This window comes from Mustela erminea, chromosome 3 (assembly GCF_009829155.1).
Source record: "Mustela erminea isolate mMusErm1 chromosome 3, mMusErm1.Pri, whole genome shotgun sequence".
In the NCBI taxonomy this organism is placed as follows: domain Eukaryota; kingdom Metazoa; phylum Chordata; class Mammalia; order Carnivora; family Mustelidae; genus Mustela; species Mustela erminea.
The window spans coordinates 107,508,275-107,529,138 of record NC_045616.1 but is presented as its reverse complement, the minus strand read 5'-3'; the positions used below and the strand labels follow the sequence as shown (position 1 = coordinate 107,529,138).

General features: G+C 36.8%; 1 protein-coding gene across 15 annotated transcripts in view; it reads left to right on the top strand.

The window, feature by feature from the left end:
* The window catches only part of TENM2 (teneurin transmembrane protein 2), a 1,222,850-nt gene that overhangs the window by 469,022 nt on the left and 732,964 nt on the right, over positions 1-20,864 (top strand). The gene's annotated exons all lie outside the window — the stretch shown is intronic.

Genomic DNA, 20,864 nt, shown 5'->3' with positions numbered 1-20,864 from the left:
GGGAAATGATACATGAGAAAAGGAAGCACCAGAGAAAACCAAAGACCATCAGCCGAAACGAGAACTAGACAGACTTCCGTGTATCTGTGTGTGTGTGCGTGGATATACTTTCGTGTTTGTGTACATGTACGTATGGATGCCTGTGTTTATAGATATTTATGTGTGTGTTCGTATATGTATCTTTATATGTGTGTGCACATATAAAGTGTGCATGAGTGTGTGCATGGATACACATGGTTGTGTGTGTTCATGCATGTATTGTGTTGTGTGTTTTGTTGTGTGTAGTATGTGTATGTCATTAAGTTTGTGACCTCCATGTGTATGAGTGGGGTCTGAGGCCTTTTAACAGTCTTAAAGTTTCGTGTTTGTTTTTTCTTTTAATTAACTGTCTTAGGTCAGTTTGGACCGCCGTAACAAAACATCATACACTAGATGGCTTAGAAACAGAAGAATTTTATCGCTCACAGGTCTGGAGGCTGAAAAATGAGATCAGGGGGACCACATGACTGGGTTTGGCCCCTATTCTGGGTTGCAGACTTCTGGTTATATGTTTACCTGATGGGGGTGCCCGGAGCTTGTTTTGTACACTTGTGACCTCATGACTTAAGAACATCTCATTGGCACCTCCTACTCACACCATCACCTTTGAGAGTTAGGATTTTAACGTATAAATTGTGGAGGGGCACGAACATTCAGACCATAGCATTAACTATTTCTGCAACCCGATTCTGCTGAATTTTTTGGCTCATAAGTACCCAATAAAGAATGATATTAAATATAAAATGGTAAACAAAAGTGTAGGATTGTTCCTTAGTTTTATTACTCTTGAAAACTTTAGGTGGAACACCATACCCAAGTCTGGGTTACCAATTGTGTGTTTAATCACTTTGCTTTACATCTGTTGAAACAGGATGCAATACAAAATTTAAAGAATGCTCAATGCTTTCCTACTCATTATTAACATAATATTTTCTCATCATAAAATGTATAACTCATAAAATTATTGTGCAAATATTGTGAAAAACAGGAAAAAAATGAGATTACATGAGACCCCACAAAATTCACAGATAAATATTTGAAAAGATAAATAGAATTGCAGTCACAGCAAAATAAAACGAGCATTAGATCATAACCTTCTCTCTCCTGCTGACTAATGCTTCTCTAGGAACTTTCCTTTCTCTCTATTTCATCATAACTTCTTCCTTTTTTCTTAGATTTTAACAATAAAATATGCTGTTATATTCCATATTTTCAAAAAAATCTATTCTTGGTCCCACTTCCATGGTCCTAATTATTCCCTTCTTTTAATGGAAATAGGCCTTGAAACCACTATTGTACACTCACTCTCCTCTCTCACTCTTAAAACACACTCTATTCCACTAAAACTGACTTTATAAAGATCATTAACAACATCCATGTGGCTAAATCCAATTTTCCATTCTCAGGCTCATCTTACTGGACCGATAAGTAGCATTTAACCTAGAAAATCACTCCCACTGCTGAAAGACCCCATTCTCTTGGCTTCTAGGATGATTTCGCTCCTAACTCGTTAGCTGCTCTCGCTGAGTCTCCTTGGCTGTTGTCTTTCTTCCATCTGACATTTTTGTGTAGTCATTTGCCGGGGCTCACTCACTGGAACCTTCTTTTCACTATATAATATCTACCCTGCTTTGGTGGTCTTACCCACATTTGTGCCTCTCTTTTTATGATATCCAACTTTAGCTCCATATTTAAATATTCAACTGCTTACTTAATATTTGTACTTGGAAGTCTGAGAAAGATCCTGAACCTGACATGCTCAAAATTGAATCCCTGGTCTTTTCCCCCAACTGGCCCTAGGGTTAGCCTTCCCCATCTCCGTTAATGGTAACTCCGTCCTGTTTTTTTTCAAGTAAAAATCTTTAAAGTATCCCTGATTCATGCCACACCACTCCCATATCCAGTTCTCTCAGTTATTATAATTTAGAAACATCTCAGTAGTCTAACCACTGCTAACCACTTCCACTGCTATTACTGTAGTCTAAACCACCGTCATTGCTTCCTTGGATCATTGCATTCGTTTTCTTAATAAGCCTTCCTGGGGCACCTGCGTGACTCAGTGGGTTAAAGCCTCTGCCATCGGCTCGGGTCATGATCCCAGGGTCTTGGTATCCAGCCCCACGTCGGGCTCTCTGCTCAGCAGGGAGCCGGCTTCCTCCTCTCTCTCTGCCTGTCTCTCTGCCTACTTGTGATCTCTGTCAAATAAATAAATAAATAAAATCTTTAAAAAAATGAATAAGTAAATAAGCCTTCCTGATTTCACTCTTGCCTCCTTCAATCTCTGTTTTCAAAAATGGCAGCCAAAATGATCCCTTTAAAGGATAAACCAGGATCGCCTTCACTTCAAATCCCGGCAGTGACTCTCTCCATTTCACTCCAAGGAAAGGCCAAGTTCTTACAATGACCCAGGCGGCCCACCATCTGCTGGACTTTCAGTACTCTTTCTCATTTCCTCTGTACTCCAGTACACTGGCCTGCCTGTGGGGCTCAGAAATTTCCATGCGTGCCTTTCCCTCCAAGCCAGTGTACTTCCTAGTCGCTATGGATTACTGTTCCTCAAACCACAAAGCTCACTCTCTCTCTGTTTTCAGGCCTTTGCTAAGTATCACTTTCTTCGAGATCTTTCCTGACCAAGGGTTTTACAGTTCTTACAGTGTTCTCCAGGATTCCCATATTCCCTACCTCCTATCCTGCTTTATTTTTCTATATAAAACTTACCACCTCCTAATGTACTATCCAATATGCTTGTTTATTGCTTTTATTGCCCGGTAGACTGTATGCTCCATTAACATGAGCTTTTTTTGTGCATTTTGTTCATTGCTCTCCATATCCCCAGTGCCAACCACAGTAGTGCTCAATATACAGTCTTTTCAGAAATGAAAGATAATATAATTGACATTATACTGCATATATTACCTTATAACATGCTTTTTCTCCACCCAATATTACCTGAGAAAACTCTCATTTTGCTAGGTATTTTTACCTACTATGGTATAATTTGTTTCTGGTACAAAATAGTATTCCACTGTATTAATGTTCCATCATTTATTAGATCCTTATTACTGCATATGTACTTAGCTTGAATTTTTAATGTAAAAGAATACTACTACATAAATATTCTCTATTCTACATAAATGTTTGTACATCCTTCATATTATTTTCTAGGAATTATTTTTCTGGAAGAAGTAATTTGGGACAAAAGCATTTGCTGATTTTATGGATTTAGATATATTACCAAATTAACCTCTAGAAAGTTAGCATTTCTTTACTAGGCTAGCACAGCTTATAAGGGTACCCTTTGCCCAGCACACTGGACCACACTTTATATTGCTGTTAAAATAATCTTGCCAACTTGATACACAAAATGTATATAATAAGTTTTTTAATTAACTTTTTATTCTGGAATAATTTTAGGCTTAGAAACATTACAAAGATAGAATCTTCCCTAATGCTAACACCTTACATTACCTTTATACATTTGCCAAAACTAAAAAATTAGAATCAGTATATAACAATTAACTAACTCTACTATTAATGTTTTGATTTATTTTTTTCCAGCTAAATCCCACCTTCCCCATTTGTCATTTATGTTTTCTTTCATGAATGTAATTCTGTCACTTGTTAGTTTTTTTTTATGATATGAAATATTTTTGATGAATTACATTGTCTGTCTCAAATATGGTAGACTAAGATCTATTGAATGCAGTGTACCTTTATATCCATGTCTGGAAGTGCCTATCATATTATCAGTATTCCCTCCAAAATTGTTACATGTTATATGACAAAAAGTTTGTATCATCATAAATATTTGGAAAACATTAAAATAAAATGTAGTACAAGCATTTTTATATTTTATACACACACATATATGACATTTTCTTCATCTTCTTTATTCATTCATCAATCGTTGGATCCTTGGGCTGCTTCCAAATATTGGCTATTGCAAATAATGCTGTATTGTAAGTAATGCTGTAAATATATGTTTATACACAGGGGTGCATGTATCCCTTTAAATTAGTGTTTTTGTATTCTTTGGGTAAATACCCATAAGTGGTTCTATTCTTAACACTTTGAGGCACTTCCATACTGTTTTCCACAGTGGCTGCCCTTGTTTGCATTTCCACCAACAGTGCACAAGTGTTCCTTTTCCTGCACATCCTGGCCAACACCTGTTGTTTCTTGTGTTGTTGATTTTAGCTGTTCTGACAGGTGTAAGGTGACATCTCATTGTAGTTTTGATTTACATTCCCTGGTGATAAGTGATGATGAGCATCTTTTCACATGTCTGTTGGCCATCTGTATTTCTTCTTTGGAAAAAAAATGTCTGTTCTTCTCTTCTGCCCATTTTTAATTGGATTATTTATTTTGGGAGTGTTCAGTTGTATAAGTTGTTTATATATTTTGGATACTAACACTTTATCGGGTATGTCATTTGCAAATATCTTCTCCCATTCTGTAGATTGCATTTTAGTTTTGTTGATTGTTTCCTTTGCTGCGTGGAAGCTTTTTATTTTGATGTAGTCCCAACTTTTTTTTTTTTTTTTTTTTTTTTTTTTTGCTTTTGTTTCCCTTGCCTCCCTCCCTTGCTTTTGTTTCCCTTCCCAGACCTAGAAAAAAATTGCTGTGATCAACATCAAAGAAGTTACTACCTGTGTTCTCTTCTAGGATTTTTATGGTTTCAGGTCTCACATTTAGGTCTTTAATCCACTTTAAATTTATTTTTGGGTATGGTGTAAGAAAGGGGCCCAGTTGTATTCTTCTGCATGTAGCTATGCAGTTTTCCCATCACCATTTATTGAAGAAAATGTCTTTCTCCCATTGCATAGTCTTTCCTCCTTTGTCAAGAATGAATTGATCATATAATTGTGGGCTTATTTCTGGATTTTTCTATTCTGCTCTATTGATCTATGTGTCTATTTTTGTGCCAGTACCATACTCTTTTGGTTATTACTGCTCTTTAATGTAACTTGAAGTCTACCATTGTGATGCCTCTGGCTTGGCTTTGGGTTTCAGGGTTGCTTTAGCTATTCAGGGTCTTTTGTGGTTCTATACAAATTTTAGGGAAACTTTTTTTGCCCCATTCTACCTATGGGGACTCTCAGCTCGATGACAAAGAGTTAACTGGTACTAAAAGCAATTTTTCATTTCTTATTCACAGATTATTCCTTCCATCTGTAGCTGTATTACTTATAACTATTACTTGTAACCACAGAGAAAATTTAACACTCGTCAGTTTTTACAGTGGTACATCAGCCACTATGCCAATTATTAGTGCCTTTTGTTCAATTGTTTTAATGACCCACTCTCTGTGGTACATTTCGTGAACACATTTGAAAAATTTTGAGGCTTTCGCCAGAAGGCTGTCAGCTGTTACTCCAATGATCTACTGCTTAGATCTCCTACTGTGAATCTCCTGGTCTTTCTTTTGTTTTGCTATATACTAACACTGTTGTCAAGGATACTCAGCTCTCTATGTTCTTATCTAAACAGTCCACAAGGTGTTGTATTAAAAGTCCCAATTAAATGTGTACAGCCATTCACCTGTATATTCATCTTGTTACTCCCTTGCCCACCCACACTCAACCAACTACCTGCTCCAAAGAATACCAAGGGGTCAGAAGGCATCAAGAGAATGAACAAAGTACGTGGGATCGCTGGGTGTCACGTAATAGCTGTGGCAGTGTTATCTCAAGTAATTGCTGCCCTGGCAAAGCAAAATAAAACTACACGGAAAAAATGTAAATAAAAAGAGTGAGAAAGCAAGGGGATAATGGACAGTTTTTTAATTGTATGTCTATAGCATTGCTAGTACTTTAAAGGCCAAATGGGTACATTTGATGTAAACCTTATTGCTTTAGAACAAGAGAGAAATTAGTGAGAGAGCAAAGATGCCTCTATATCATTATAAAGTTCTAGAAATCTTTGAAATTCAAATTTCATTATGTTCTTAGTAAATATCTATATATCGTTTTCAATTTATGAGGCAGTATAGGGTAGTGGCTAAGAGCATAGGTTTTAAAATTAGAGAGATTACTGTTATTGTCATTCTCATTCATGACGTGAACATCCTTGAAGAGCACATAGCCCTATTTGGGACTGAGTTCCATGACCTAAAAAATGGAGTTACCAAAATTATTAATAATAGCACCTACATCATGACATCTTATAAGGATGCAATAAAATAATGCATGTAATGGCTGAGTACAGCCTCTTCACAAACTAAGAAAGAATTAATGCATGTTAGCCTTCATTAAATAATACATAATGCTACTAAGGAGAATTTGAGCAAATAGCTCTTTTTATTTTATATTTAGTTCTTGTAATTTTGTAAAATGTACATGGCTATTTTTAATAATTTGTACAAAGCTTCACATATTTTCCAAGAAGCTATCCCTGGTACTATACAAAGGTAAAAAGTAGTCAAAAGACCTGAAAATGCTTGGTCTATGGAAGAGAATCCCTAGTGGGGACATGGTGCTAGCCTTTGTGAGGAACTTACACTTACCTTATGTGATCTCAGGGAAAAAGTGTAGATATGTGAATGGAATGTTTGAGAAGCAGATTTTTGCTTCATTAGAAAATTATTTTGACTCACCTGAAATTTCAGAACTATTTTACCATGCCCAAGTCAACTGCTAGAGCAGGCCCACTCCTTTCTCTAGAGGTTTCCCAACAGAAGCTGGACAAAATCTCCACCAGGAAATCATAGAGGAGATGTTTTTGCAGCACAGGGATTAGGCATGGGTTAGGTGAAGGATAGGAGCCCTTCCTGCTGTGGGATTCCATATTCATTTGTGAAGACAAAAATAAGATATTTTTGTCCTTGATAGATTCATATTCATGAAATAATTCACTCAGGAAACCTTTATTGATACGATGGGCAACGTCATGGAACTGTGTTCATTAAGAGCATAGATTGTGGAGTCTCATAAACCTGTGTTCAATACTGGCATTGGCATTGAATTTATTGTGGCTTGGGCAAGTGATTTAACTCTTCTGAAGTCTTCCTTTACTCATTTGAAAAGGAAATAACAGTAGTTTCTACTTCATGGAAGTCTTTGTTAGTATCCAGTAAAATCACCTTAGCACAGTTCCTGGTGTCTAGTAAGCACTCAATAAATGTTTGCTATTGTGACTATGAATATTGAATGAGTGAGAATAGTGAGATATGCACAATCAAAGATGAATGACCTGCTGTCTTAACTTCTAAGCATTTTGTCAGTGAGAAAGACTTGAACCAAATATCTATAATCTAAGGGAATAAATAGTATTTGTATATGTTTCTATAGGAACCCACTCATTTATTGAACATATATGTTTATATAACTATAAACAGGAAGTCAGTGATCCCTGAAACCGTGGAATTGGTGTGATGTAGTAGAAGGGAATATCAAACCAAATATATATATGTATACATATAATAGGGTATAGACATAACAATGACATGAGAATAAAAGGTATGGTCAGGACCCACCTGACTGAGGAGGCAACATGATCTGTTACTTGGGTGATATAAAGGAGTTTAGAGTGAAGAAAGATGGTTTCTAAGTGGAATAATTAGGATAACCTTTATGGGGAAAGATGATATTAGAGTTCATTCTTAAAGGATTATTAGAATTTCATGATTCAGGGACACCTGGGTGGTCCAGTCAGTTAAGCGTCTGACTTTGGCTCAGGTCACGGTCCCAGGGTTCTGGGACCAAGTCCTGCATCAGAATCCTTGCTCAGTGGGGAGCCTGCTTCTCTTTCTGCCTCTGCCTCTCCCCCTTTGTGCTTTCTCTCTCTGATAAATAAATAAAATCTTTAAAAAAAGAAAAGAATTTCTTGATCCATCCATTAGTTGATCCATCCATTAGTACTCAACTAATACTTTGTGTGCATGAGAGAGTCACTATACTGAACATTGGAAATTTAAGAGAACATTCTCCCATGGAGCTTAAGATTGAGAACAGGCAGCTGCCTTTATCAGATGAAAGAGAGGAACAGCAGTACCAGAGGTAAGAAAGCACACTTCTTCCAGAAAATTTATTAACTAATTGTCAAGAGAAAAGGCTAGAAAAGAAACTTATCTAAAGTTTTGAAGGCTTAGGGGATGTAGAACTTCATTTTTAGACAATAAGGAGTTAACTTAAAATCTTTTGAATAAAGAAGTAAAGGAATTGAATGTTTAGAGAATCAACTCAGAGGCAGTTAGGAAACGCTTTTGATACTTATGGTTGATATATGATTTCTGGTTGATTCATTCATTCATTTATATATGCATTCCTTTGGCAACTTACTGACACTATAGGTCCAGTCCAGAGAAAGAAGATTAGTAGAGGTCTTCCCTACAAATAGAGAGAGTTACAAATATACATAGGGATGAAACCGACATATTTGAAGCCAACACATGAAGAGGACTATGATTTCAAGTGAAGGTTTAAAGAAATAACCATAAATGTGTTTTCTCTATTCTTCATTAGAAAAATAAAAGATTCTTTTTAAAAATCCAATTATGCCATTTTTCTAACTGTCTACCTTAGTCTGTTATGAGCAAGACTTAAAGTTGGACTGAATAGATGACCCTAGATAAAAATACTAGGATAAGAAAAACCTAATATATTCAACCAACTGTAATAATTCATATTTTTAAGATTTCATTTAGACTATTATGAATAATTTTAATATACAGTCTCTAAAATTGATGAACTGTGGTTAGGTGACATTTTCAATCCACAAAGGCAAATGAATTTATTTAGATGATATACAATCTTTATAATGGTAGAACTTTTTAATATAAAGTTTTTATTTTAATACTTTAAAATGAATACCACACACATTTGTTGAGAAGGCTCTCAAGGTCAAAATTTTCAAATGCCACCACCAGTTTTGTTAAGCTAATGCAAACTTATAGTTCAATAAACTCGTAAGCAATCATGCTTCTTTTCTTTTAAGACCACAAAGTAATGTCAAGTTTACTCTATAAAGTTAACTGTTTGCAGATTTGCTCGTGTAGGCAGCCAGAATTGACAGAAGTCTGAAAGCAGTGTTGGCTGTAGTGAAATGAGAGTTGTGCTTGAAAATTCTCTGTGGATGTTTCCCTTCCCCTACTGTGGCAACTTCTTTAACATGGTCTCTGACCGTGGGATCACACGGGTGCGCCTAGAGTAGCCACGTGTGTTTTACGACCCAGCCTCCCTGACCGCAAATTACTGGAACAGAAACAAGGTGTGCAACCCAGCTGGATTTAGCAGCTTGCAGCAGCTATTCTCCTGGAAATTTGGGTAATGGGAGTTGGGAAGTGGTGCATGTTAAGGAAGCTCCCATAAGGTCTGAAGGCAACACTCTGTGGTGGTGCCTTGGTTGCCTGCCCTTCCTGAATTCCTGATTCTTCCTCTTTCATGTGGGGCCTTGCAGGCATCCAGTATCCTTACAATGAAATTCCTGTGTTGGGGATGACTCAGATTTTTTTATTATTTGCAACCTAAAAGCAAAACAAACAAAAAGACTTAATCTTTATAGTTTTTTTCTAATACAGTCAATAACAGTTTGAATTAGTAAAGTCCATTTAACATTATGTAGTCAGAATCAAGTGTTTTTCACCTTAAGAAAGAAGTCATTGGTTGAAAACCGATTCTGAGGACCCCAAAGCCAGTGTTACATAGGTTCTCTCATACTTTCCTCTACCACATACTAGCCCAGAGTAAAGAGAATTCCTAGTAGGAGCAGAGGAAATGCAGCCATGCCACCAATATAGATGGTCTTGAACTCTAAATCAATTGGAATGGATTTTAAAACAGAACTAGGGCAAGTCCTTTTAGAAATGAAGTTAGGACAGAAAATAGTACTTCGAGGGTAGCACTGTGATCTTGATGTGATTCATTTCAGCCTATTGCTCGAAATATTCACAAAATTCTCCCTCCTCATTTAGTTCTCTGAACTGTTCAAGGATATGTTTATCAGCAGCAGGAAGAAATGCCTGGTAGCTTTAGAAGATTGCCCTGTCTCTTTGTATTACTTCTTTCAACGCTGATGTTTACTTCGATTTTTTAAATGACACTGAGGGGATCTGTAGGTTCAGATGGATTTTACTAAGCTGAAACAATGTCACAAAGACCAAAACTCTTCCCAAGCAACAGTAATGAGTTATTAATCAGTTTCTCTTTGTCCATTATATGTCTTCCTTTTTGTTGTTGTTATTGCTTTTCTCTAGTGCCACATATTAAAAATTAATGGCTGTGACATGATTTTAGAAGAGCATCCAGTTTTCTTTTGTTAGCAGGTGTAATTCAAGAAAAGTACACTGCAGAAACTTCCATCACAGTGCCCCTTCCTGACAATTCAATTGAGAGATGCTATTACTATTTATTAATTGCTTGGGCTGCACTGTCATGGTTTATGATGTTAGCACAGACCCTCGATTGAGTTACGTTCTTGTATTCAATTAGAGACTGTGTGTTATTGTACATGTTAACACTGTAGAACCACAGATGCTAGCCATCTGTAGATTTGATTTTTATTTCCCTCGTAGCCCTCAAAAATGGAGCAATTTAAATCAGTACTCCTAGAGAGACTTACAAAATAAAATAAGCACCTAAACACATCAGTTGCAGATTTAAAAACAAGGGCAGTGTAAAATTTAAATTTGAAAGACTATCAAGAGTATTTGCATAATTAGAATCCTGGGACATTTTAATCATTCTAGGTGGTCACTTCAAGCCAAAGAGGAGGAAGTGCTGGTTTCTCCAGCCAAAACATTATTCTCTGGCTAAATGAGGACACTGTTACAATGTTATAAGATCAGAGTGAGTAAGTAGGATGATAAAATCAAAGGTGATCAAACTTCTCAGGATGAAAAAAAGAAGCCTGAGTAGCAAACCAGTCCTAGCAGAGCACTTAAGAGAGAAAGAACCTGTTCCTCACTTCCTTCTCCCCTGAGGCCTGATGAACTATTGACACTTCCCAATATAAAGCAACTTTTCATAAGGGGGCAGAGTAGAAAAGATACCTGGCTTGCAGCAGGGTCTAATTCCTCAGACTCTTTTCATGAAGTATTTCAAATGGATGTTCTCCTACAAAATAGGTCCTTACTGAAATACCTCAACAGTGCATTATCTTACCAGGGCAATCATTTATCTTTGACAATGAAACATTCACCATGGTCAGTTTTGTCACTTAATGTCAATGTGGATTGAAGATCTCCCGCTTTTGCACAGTCGTGACCTCTTCTTTGAAAACATGAGGTGTGCACCCCATTGCTCTGGCCAAATTCCAGGTTAGGTAATTACATTCTGTTACCTAAAGACCCCCTGTGGTTTCAATTAGAAAAATCGTTTTGCCTCATTCTTCTACCTGTGGTGTTGTATAAGGGTAGGTGCTGCACCGCTAAACAGCTGACTCGTCTCACCCCAGAACGAGCTGCTCTTTATCATCATCCTTAATTAATATTTATTGGGGACCCACAGGGTAAGTGGCTTGGGACAGGGTGACTTGGTAATTAAGTGTTCCCAAGTGCCAGTTGTCTCCTTTGAGAATGAAAATGGAGGACCCACGTTGGAAAAGTCTATTCATTATCACAGAAATAGCATCTCTCATTGTGATATGGTGCTACCTTGCTCTTCTCTGATCTCCGTCGATCTCGTGCTCCTCTAATCAAAAATATTTTTCAGATCATTAGATCTAATAGCCTCAGAATTACGTCAAGAAGCTCTTTGTGGAGGCTGATCAGAGAGTGTGAGCTGGCCTTTTAGTTCTAACCAGTTACAGATTACAAACCTCTGCTCTTCTGCGGGTGGGGGAAGGGGGTGAATTTGTTGTCCTAACGAGCCGCATGCTTTTAACTTTGAAACATGACCTCTGTGTTTCTGCGATTACTTTGTCATCTGTGCCATCTGCTATTCTTTTCTTGCTGTATAGCTCTGTTCCCTGGATGCAGAGGTACTTGTAATTCTGAGAAAGTGTGGGGTGCTTTTCCCCCCCACCTTGATTCGGAGCCTGATTTTAGGCCTATTGAATGACTTCGTATGTCGGTGATCATACTTACTTTTTGCCATGTTCCTAGCACTTTGCTCACATTTTCAAGATTTCATGTTTTATAGTATAACTTCTGAGGAGGTGTGAGGAGTAAGAATTGTAGGGATTATCTTTTTCAACCAAAGAGGGTCCGTTCTTCTATTTGAGACATCAGCCCTCTGGTCTAAAGCCTCATTGTGGAGAGTTGCACCGTCGCATATGGTGACATGGGGCAGGTGCTGGGCAGGTGCAGAGAGCAAGCAAAGCAGGCGTTCTCTGAACCTCTCTCTCTAACACCAAATAAACAACCCTCCACATAGGGCCTTCAGGTTTTCTCAAGGATGATGGCAAAACACAAATTCCGAAAAACTACACTTTTCATGTTTTTTTAAGTTGTATCCCAAAGTTTAAAAAGTCCCATATTTTTTCTTTTTGATTTCAGGAGAGAATAACCTGTGTAGGAGAATCACTAGTCAGACGATGAAAATATTCTCTATATTGGGGAATTAAAAAAAAAAAAGTACCATTATTTCTGTTTTGTTATAAAGCCGAGATTGAAAGCTTCATTTACAATTGTTGTGAAAGGTTTTTGCTTTAAAAAAAAATAAAATAAAATAAAACGGAGTCTAAGGCAAAACAAAATTTCCCAACGTGTTGGAAAATGTACCAGCGCGGTCAGCATACAGTGACTTTGGTCCACGTCCTTCCGCCTCGACTTCCGCAGATCCTCTCCGCGCTTGTCTTCATCTTAATGCCCCTCTTCTCATCCCTTCCACTTTGTCCCTATGAAGCTCTCTAGTAGCTTCTGTTCCTATTAGAATCATTTTCATACTTCTTCAGAATGATATTCGATCTACTTTCCTTTTTTTCTCTCCAGCCATGTTTGTCCACATGCAGGCTCTAGATGCTCAAGCATCTTAATAGTTAGCTTCTTAAACATACTGCTTCCGGTCCTTTCCAAACCCTTCGGAGCAAGTTGCTCGTCCTACCTCAATGGCCCTTCTTTTTCTTCTTTGCCTTATGAGTTCTCGCTTGATCCAAATCATATGATCCACGCTCCATGGCTTGTTAGCTGGGAATCTCTGTGGGCTGGCCTTGATAAAAAGTGTCATGATCGGTGAAAGGCGAGAAAGTGAGCCTTTGGAAAGTGGGGACTATGCCCTTCGCCTCTACATATCTTCTCTCCCATGGCTACCAGAACTGTAAGACCCAAACCACGTGATCACTCATTGCAGACACCCAATCACACATGTATTTTCATTTCATACAATGGTTATATGTTCATTTTAGTTGTGATCTTTGTATAGATGCATTCACAAAGTTATCCTAATGGATATCATATTAGTGGCCGGTGGCATAATTTCGGTACATTCTCATATTTCATCTTATGCTCTCTATGGACTTCTGCCTCCCGATCCCTGCACCCCTGTACTTCTTCCCTCTCCTTGTTTCTCCTAACCCTTTGATAGTTTTCATCTTACCCACCTTCTCCTCAGGAACTCTTTGGTTGTGTTGAACTGGGTTGATGAGATGTGAGGACTTGTTACCTCGGCCATTTTCTTCTTTAATGAGGAAGATTTGAGGATTTGGGTTAGCTGGCCGTGGACACATACACACCCTTATTTTGGTTTTTGGTTGACAGTTCTTAGAATTGAATATTTATTGAATGAATGAATTATTACAGCATCAGTACTGGGAGAAAAAAGGTGAAATAGAAATATGTCAAGCGAAAGCTTGGTTTTTGCTATTATTTGTGTAATTGTCACACCCCTAAAGAGGAACTATTTTTCCAAAATTGCCATTTGACAAAGATAGTAAGGAACTTGGAAGCAAAACAGAAAAAAAAAAAAAAAAAAGAAAAAGAAAAAGAAAATACTAGGTCAGGTTGTTTGCTCTAGATATTTTTGGCATGGCTAGGATGTGCTAGGAATATTTCATTTTTGACATGAACTCTGACCACTTTTCACTTGTAAATGGCCAGAATGCATATATTTACTCAAGACAGGATAGGGTTTGTGATAACGGTATTGTGATGCACTGTGGCCATGTTAAGGATTCAAGTGACTTATTTGAGCTGGGTCCTTCTGCAGCCTCCGGTGTAAGAACTTCGGCGACCTATTTCTTCTTTTTTGTTTAAGAATCAAAGCTATAAGCAGTGAAATTATGAATCAGGAGCTAATAGGATGAATAGATGCAAGAAAACAGCATGCAACAATTTAATGAAAGAAAAATGTGTTATATGCTCAAGACACAAATAAAATGCCACTTTCAGATTACAGTTTTTGCAATCTATTTATTTGCTTCATTTTCTTTAACTGCTATTTCACTCAACTACAACTTTTAATATTCATTGAACAAATGATACAGAAAAGCTCAGTTATTTTCAAATCTTTGTTGGGCTCCTTCCAACATATTTTTATATTTCTCTGTGTATAATGGAGTATTTAGTTATAATTGGACATTACATTTTGCATGGTTAAGTTATTTCTTTTCTTTTCAAAATGTCTTAGAATATCAGCCTAGAAAAACATGCTGGTTAAATAAATGGTTGATTTTAGTCAAAAATCACTGAATCTCCACTGGAATCCACTGTTTTGCAAACTATGGTCCTTGAATAATTGTATTGGTTTCAGGTGGGAACTCATGCTAAAAATGCACATTTCCTATGTCAGTTCTAAAACCAAATGCATTGAAATGTGTGCTAGTGAGCTGAGGTCTGGATTTTTAACAACCTTCCAGGAAAGTCTTTTCACAACTTTTGAAGTCTGCAGGTTTAAGCAGTGAAGGTAATAGTGGCACCTAATATATCAAAGAAGTAGGAAGTAGGTTTTAAAAATCACTACCATAACATCAACCGCCTAATGTTTTTGTATGAATTATATTTTATTTATTTTGTTTAATTAGACTGCTTTACTGGTTCAAAGTCACCTTTTAAATTCTAATAAATCAAGGAAACCCCTCCTCCCCGATTTTGGAGGCACTGTTTTACTTATTTTATTTTTTTAATTTAAATTCAATTAGCCAACATATAGTACATCATTAGTTTCAGATGTAGAGTTCAATAATTCATCAGTTGCCTATAACATCCGGTGCTCATCCCATCACGAATGTGCAGAGGCTCTATTTTACACTCACAGTCAAACCAAGCTTTTATGGAGCTGGTCCCTAAACCTGTTTTGTCTTTTACTTCAGCAGTGTTGTTTCACTCTTCAAAGCCATTCTTTGTCTTCTCTTTTCCTTTTCTGACCAAACGTCCAGCTTTCTGATTAATGCAAAGCAGTGATCCACCCACCAACTTTAACTCTTTCGCCTCCCTAGATCAACACTCATTACTTTACTACACACATTTTTATGCAAGCCGTTTGAGCCTGGGAGGGGAGGGGGCATAGCTACTGTAAACTTAAAAATAAACATTTGAGAGTTTATATCTTATTGTGATTTACTAATTGACATAATACATTTTACTCTGGGAAGTTTGGAAATATAGTAAACAAGAGTGGAGAGTAAGTTAATACTGTACAATGCAAAAATCTTTACCATTTCTTCAAGTTGAAATACCGTGGTTAAAAAATATTAGGAATATAATGTATATGCAGTTTTGCATCCTCCAATATTCCTCCCCTGACAAACCTGAAGTCTTACTGCAACAATGTCATGGTAGAAATTCAGTCTTTAGGGAGGAGGGTAAGACAGGGTCTGTGGCAGTCGAGGAAGAGGAGGAAGAGGAGGTGAGAAGAAGGATGGTGGCAATCTGAAAGTTAAGCCAAGTACGTGTGTCCCTCTACCTATAGAATAACACCCTCTCCTCCCCTTCCGCTCTTGGCCCCTGCTTTTTCTGGTGTTTGGCAATGAAGTAATTTGAAAAACTCCACAATAGATTATATGAGGCATTAAAATCTGTCAAAAGCCAGGTGTCTCTGAGGTTTGACAAGTCCTTTATATTAGAGTTAAGAACAAACCATGGCAAAAGTAAGGCCAGTGAAGTTGATAGCATGTTTCGGTTTAGTGTTCAGGTCCGTTTTGCTTTTCCTTTGCAAAGTTAATTTGGGAACTTCACAGAACTTACTTTGCATGTCTAATACGGAACAGATGCAGTTTCTGTCAAATGAAAGCAGTACTTGAGCTCTTCTAATGAAAATTGTTAAAGTGCAAAGTATTACTATTCTGTTATTAGGGTTATATTAGGCAACTGGCATTATTCATTATTTCCAAATAAAGTGAAATGTGGACCCCCATGCATGAAGATATTTATTACTTATTGATATTTAAAGGTTGTTAAATTAATCTTATTTAAATTACTCCTACTGCCAACCACTGTTACAATAATTTATTATATAATATTACTTGAGGGTTTTCTTTTACTTTAATATAAAACTTGCAAAAGCAATATATTGCCTGTAGATTTTTTTCCTACAGTTCATTGTAACTGTGACTAATTCATCACAACTGTTTAGACATGCAAAATCTATAATACTTCACAATGTTGATTTTCTGTTTCTGTTTTCTAAGACTGGAGCTTGATTTGAAACCACATAATGAAAAATTACATGCATCTCCCTGGAAGAAATATTGCTTTAACCACTTGGAGGTGGAAGACCGGGAACAGCCATGTAGTTCTGTAGAGGAAGGTTGTGTACATGCAAGTCTGATAACTTCGCTGAACTTCATTCTGACTCTCTAGAATCTGAGATTAGACCCGCCTTTCATTGTTCAGTTTGGATCCAGAATTAATGTCTAATGCCACTGAGTTATCTTTCCTGTTATTGACAAGTCTCTGTCAGGTGGATCTGAGTTTCTTCCAAAATAGAATTTCCCGGCAATGTCTAGGGACCTGATACTCTTCCTGAGTTCTCAGGCCTTCTCCCTTTCTTGTGTTCCTTCCTTTCCTTCCTTCTCCTTTTTCATGGAGGATATTATACTACTTTCAGTTTCCACTGTTCAAAGAGGCTGGGCAGAGGCAACAACAACAATAAAAGAGATAGTTTCCATCTCTCCGCCTCTTAGCAGATCTTATAATGGGTTAAAGAGAAAAGTAAATCAAGGGTAAAGTGAGACTATGCATTTATTGGTGGGGATGGATTGTATCTATTCCATTAGCATGGATGATTGAATGCTGCCTCAGTATCATTGTGTTTGATATTCAAACTGATGCTATCATTTTCTTTGTGATGATTGAAAGCTGCCTCAGTATCATTATGTTTGATATTCAAACTGATGTTATCATTTTCTTGGTTTGCATGGGGAAAAGACTGATGAATTATTAGTTACATCAAATCTTTAACATGTGCAAATTAGTCAAATGCAAAATATGTTTATAAAATTCATGGTTATTATTCTACCATTAGTATTATTTTTGAGGCTTCATGCAAGAGCAGAAGAATATGTGATGGTCTTAGCTGCTACTTGGTTATGTAGAGTTTAAATATATGAAGCACAGGGACCCTAGGAAAACAAGGGATGCATGTGGGTACAAGGAAAACTTGACAAAGGACACCTTGTCAACCAAACTGTTGTTATACAGAAATTAATGGAAATAGAGTTGAAGAATGCAGCTAAACTTGTTCCTTTAAAAAAGCCAACTTATTTGGAGTCTGGATATTTTATAAAGTACATAAAAGACAGGAGTGGTACAAACTGGGTATGCAGCCATTCATTCTTCCAAAAAATACTCTTTTACTAAGGAAATAGAGTGATACATAAAATAGAAACAGTCTTTGTCTTCGTGGAGCTACAAGTGACAGACATGTGTTCTAAAAAACATAGGAGATGTATACTCACTAGTTTTGATAGATTCTATGAAGAGAAATTAAGGGGGTGATGAGAAAATATTAAAGGGAGCGTAGCATATACGACCTTGGACAAGGGAAATCTGTTTGAAGAAATTGATATTTAAAGACAGGCTTAAAACAGGAGTAGGAATTGACCAAGGACCAGAAGGGAAAAAAAGCATTCCAGATAGAAATGTCAGCAAGGCAATGATTTACTGTGATTATGAGTGCCTTAAAAAAGTGCTCCCTTTTTATGTACCACATGCTTTGTTCTGTGCTTTTAGGGTAGCCTACAGTCTTTCTCATGGAGCCTCTGGCAAGACTCCATGTAATACTGAATTGAATATTCTCTAGTAAGAACAGTGAGATACATGCAAATAATTTCATGCACTTGTACTTACTCTTTCTACCTATCTACCTTCATGGTTCTTCGAAGGTTCCACTGCAAAGGACATGGAGAGAACTGCTCTAATGACAGCTTAACTTCATGAAAGTTGGTTTTTGGTCCAGGCTGGAATACCAAATCAGGAACCACATATCAGTACTTTTGGAAAAGAAAAATAATTTAGTATCTTACTATTGCAAATATGCTGAGGCCTGGGGTCATATGTAAAGCTATTTTAAGTTAAGAAGACTCAGCAATTGAGTCAGATTTGCTGACATAGATTTCATGTGGTGTAATCACACGTAAGTGTTGCTTGGCTACTGGTCCATTTCCTGATGGTCAGTCCCATCATTAAGGTAACAGAGTGTGAAAGAAAAAAGGTAACCCTAGAACTATCAGTTTAGTAGTTTTGCTTCATTGTATTCTTGTTTAATTTCTAGTTGCAAAACATGAGTGGTTGTATATTTAGGAACATTCTTAAATGGCACATAGAAGTATTTACTGTTCAGTACTTAAAGATCTTTCTAGACATGAGTTTCTGGTTTTGAAAATTATCTATCATCTAGTGTCTGCTTTTTAAATGTGTCTAAATTAAATAAATCCAAATTAATTTGTTTGTGAATGTTCTATCTTCACTCACATAATTAGCCATCAGACTCAAACAACTTTTCTAGTGTAAAATGTCAGTTAATTATTAATACATATTATTAAGGCAAAACAAGTTGCCAGAAGCATTTTTTGAATTTATAATTGGATTTCTGTATGTTGTTCTTAAGTATAAGAACTCAACTATCAACTTTCTTAATGGAAAACTAATTGTAATTTTAAGTATGCCAGGCTTTCAGGTAAAGAGAATAGCACCTACCTCTCAAGAAATCAAAAGAGGGGCACCTGGGTGGCTCAGTGGGTTAAAACCTCTGCCTTCGGCTCGGGTCATGATCCCAGGGTTCTGGGATCGAGCCCCGCATTGGGCTCTCTGCTCAGCAGGGAGCCTGCTTCCTCCTCTCTCTCTCTGCCTGCCTCTCTGCCTGCTTGTGATCTCTGTCAAGTAAATAAATAAAAATCTTAAAAAAAAAAAAGTCAAAAGAAAAAAATTAATTCAGTCTTATTCTTAAACTGTATTATTCCCAAAGAATTTTAATTATTTACTTTTCTTAGAGTATCTCATTGGCCATGAGATGTAGTGTCAATGCTTCATGTCACTGCTCACTAAAGATAAGATTTCTCATCTTTTCTTAGAACTTTATCTACATCAAAGGCAGTGTGCTTAATTAAAATATTAAAAATATAATCCACCAAAGGTACCTAAGAAATATATGGTATAATATACATCGTTTACGCAAAATTCCCAATGTCTATAAAAATTAGGACATAAATTGCTGCGGTGCTCTCTGAAACACCTGTCAGTACTACATATCTTCAGTTCGGCATGAATGTAGGCATCGCATCCCTAGCCTGGACCGAGTGACATCATGCAAATGGTGGCATTAGTGTCACAAGTAATAACGGCTTCCCCTTCAATCCTGTCAAACAATATCAGGTTGCTAAGCTCTAACTTCAATTGCAGAACTCAGTCAAAACTAAAAGAAAAAATAAAGCAAGTACCAGGTTGCCGTGGACAGGATAGTAAGGGATTCACCAACAAATAACAATTACCATAGGAGTGATATGAAATCTGAAATTTTTAAAAAAAATCCACAAAGGTTTTTTGCGTGTGTCGATTTTATTTTTCTTCCTATTATAAAATTAGAACTTGTCACTCCACTATGGAGATCTGACAGTTAAATAATAGTTGGCAAACGATTAGTAGAATGAGAAATTACTGCCCATAGAAGGAGCTCTATGACTCAGCGGATAAAGAGATGCAATTCAAGTTTGCGAAGGAAACCCCACTCAATATGCAGGAAAATATAGGCAGAAATAGTGTTTTCTGTTGATGCACTCATGCCAGTTTGTTAAACTTCCCTTAATTATCACAATAATTTTCACTTGGAACTTAAAACCAATTGGGCCAAACATATTTCACTTGAAGCGTTTTCCTTTTTTGAAAGGAGATGAGTGAATTACATTAAAATGGCTCCCCTTTTCTTTCCCCTGATTTTCTTTAATGGAAAAGGGAGACTGGTAATATCCAGCTATCTTGCTAGTACAGCTCCAAGTACAAAGAAAGGACAGTAGGGGTGGTGATTTTAATTATCTATGTAAATTAAACTATGTGCTACAGTCCTGTGATTGAAACTCATTACTTTAACTTTATTGTTTAGTTATGAGTGTAAACCTCAGCTCAATTAAATTATAAACCAGATCCTGATGGCTCTAGAATTTGAAGGAAATTCACAGAATTTGAAGGAAAAAGAAATACAGTCAGGACAAGGGAGTACTTCAGCTGTCTTGTATATGTTGTCATGCAGACATACCACTAAAAGGCACAGACTGGCAGGACAATTTAAACTTTTTTCTCACCTGATACAGCATGATAGAAATATGCTAACGTTAGGAGCTGTTTCTTACAAATAAAAAAAAAAGTTATGGTAGATGTTTCCTTTTTGTATGTGGTCTCATGACGCTCTCTCAAAATTATGTATGAATTAAAACCATTTTTCCCTCATATGTGACGTATCTTACAGTGTTTCAGTGTATACTGTTTTTCAATGTGACACATAAAGGTCATTCTTCTTGTC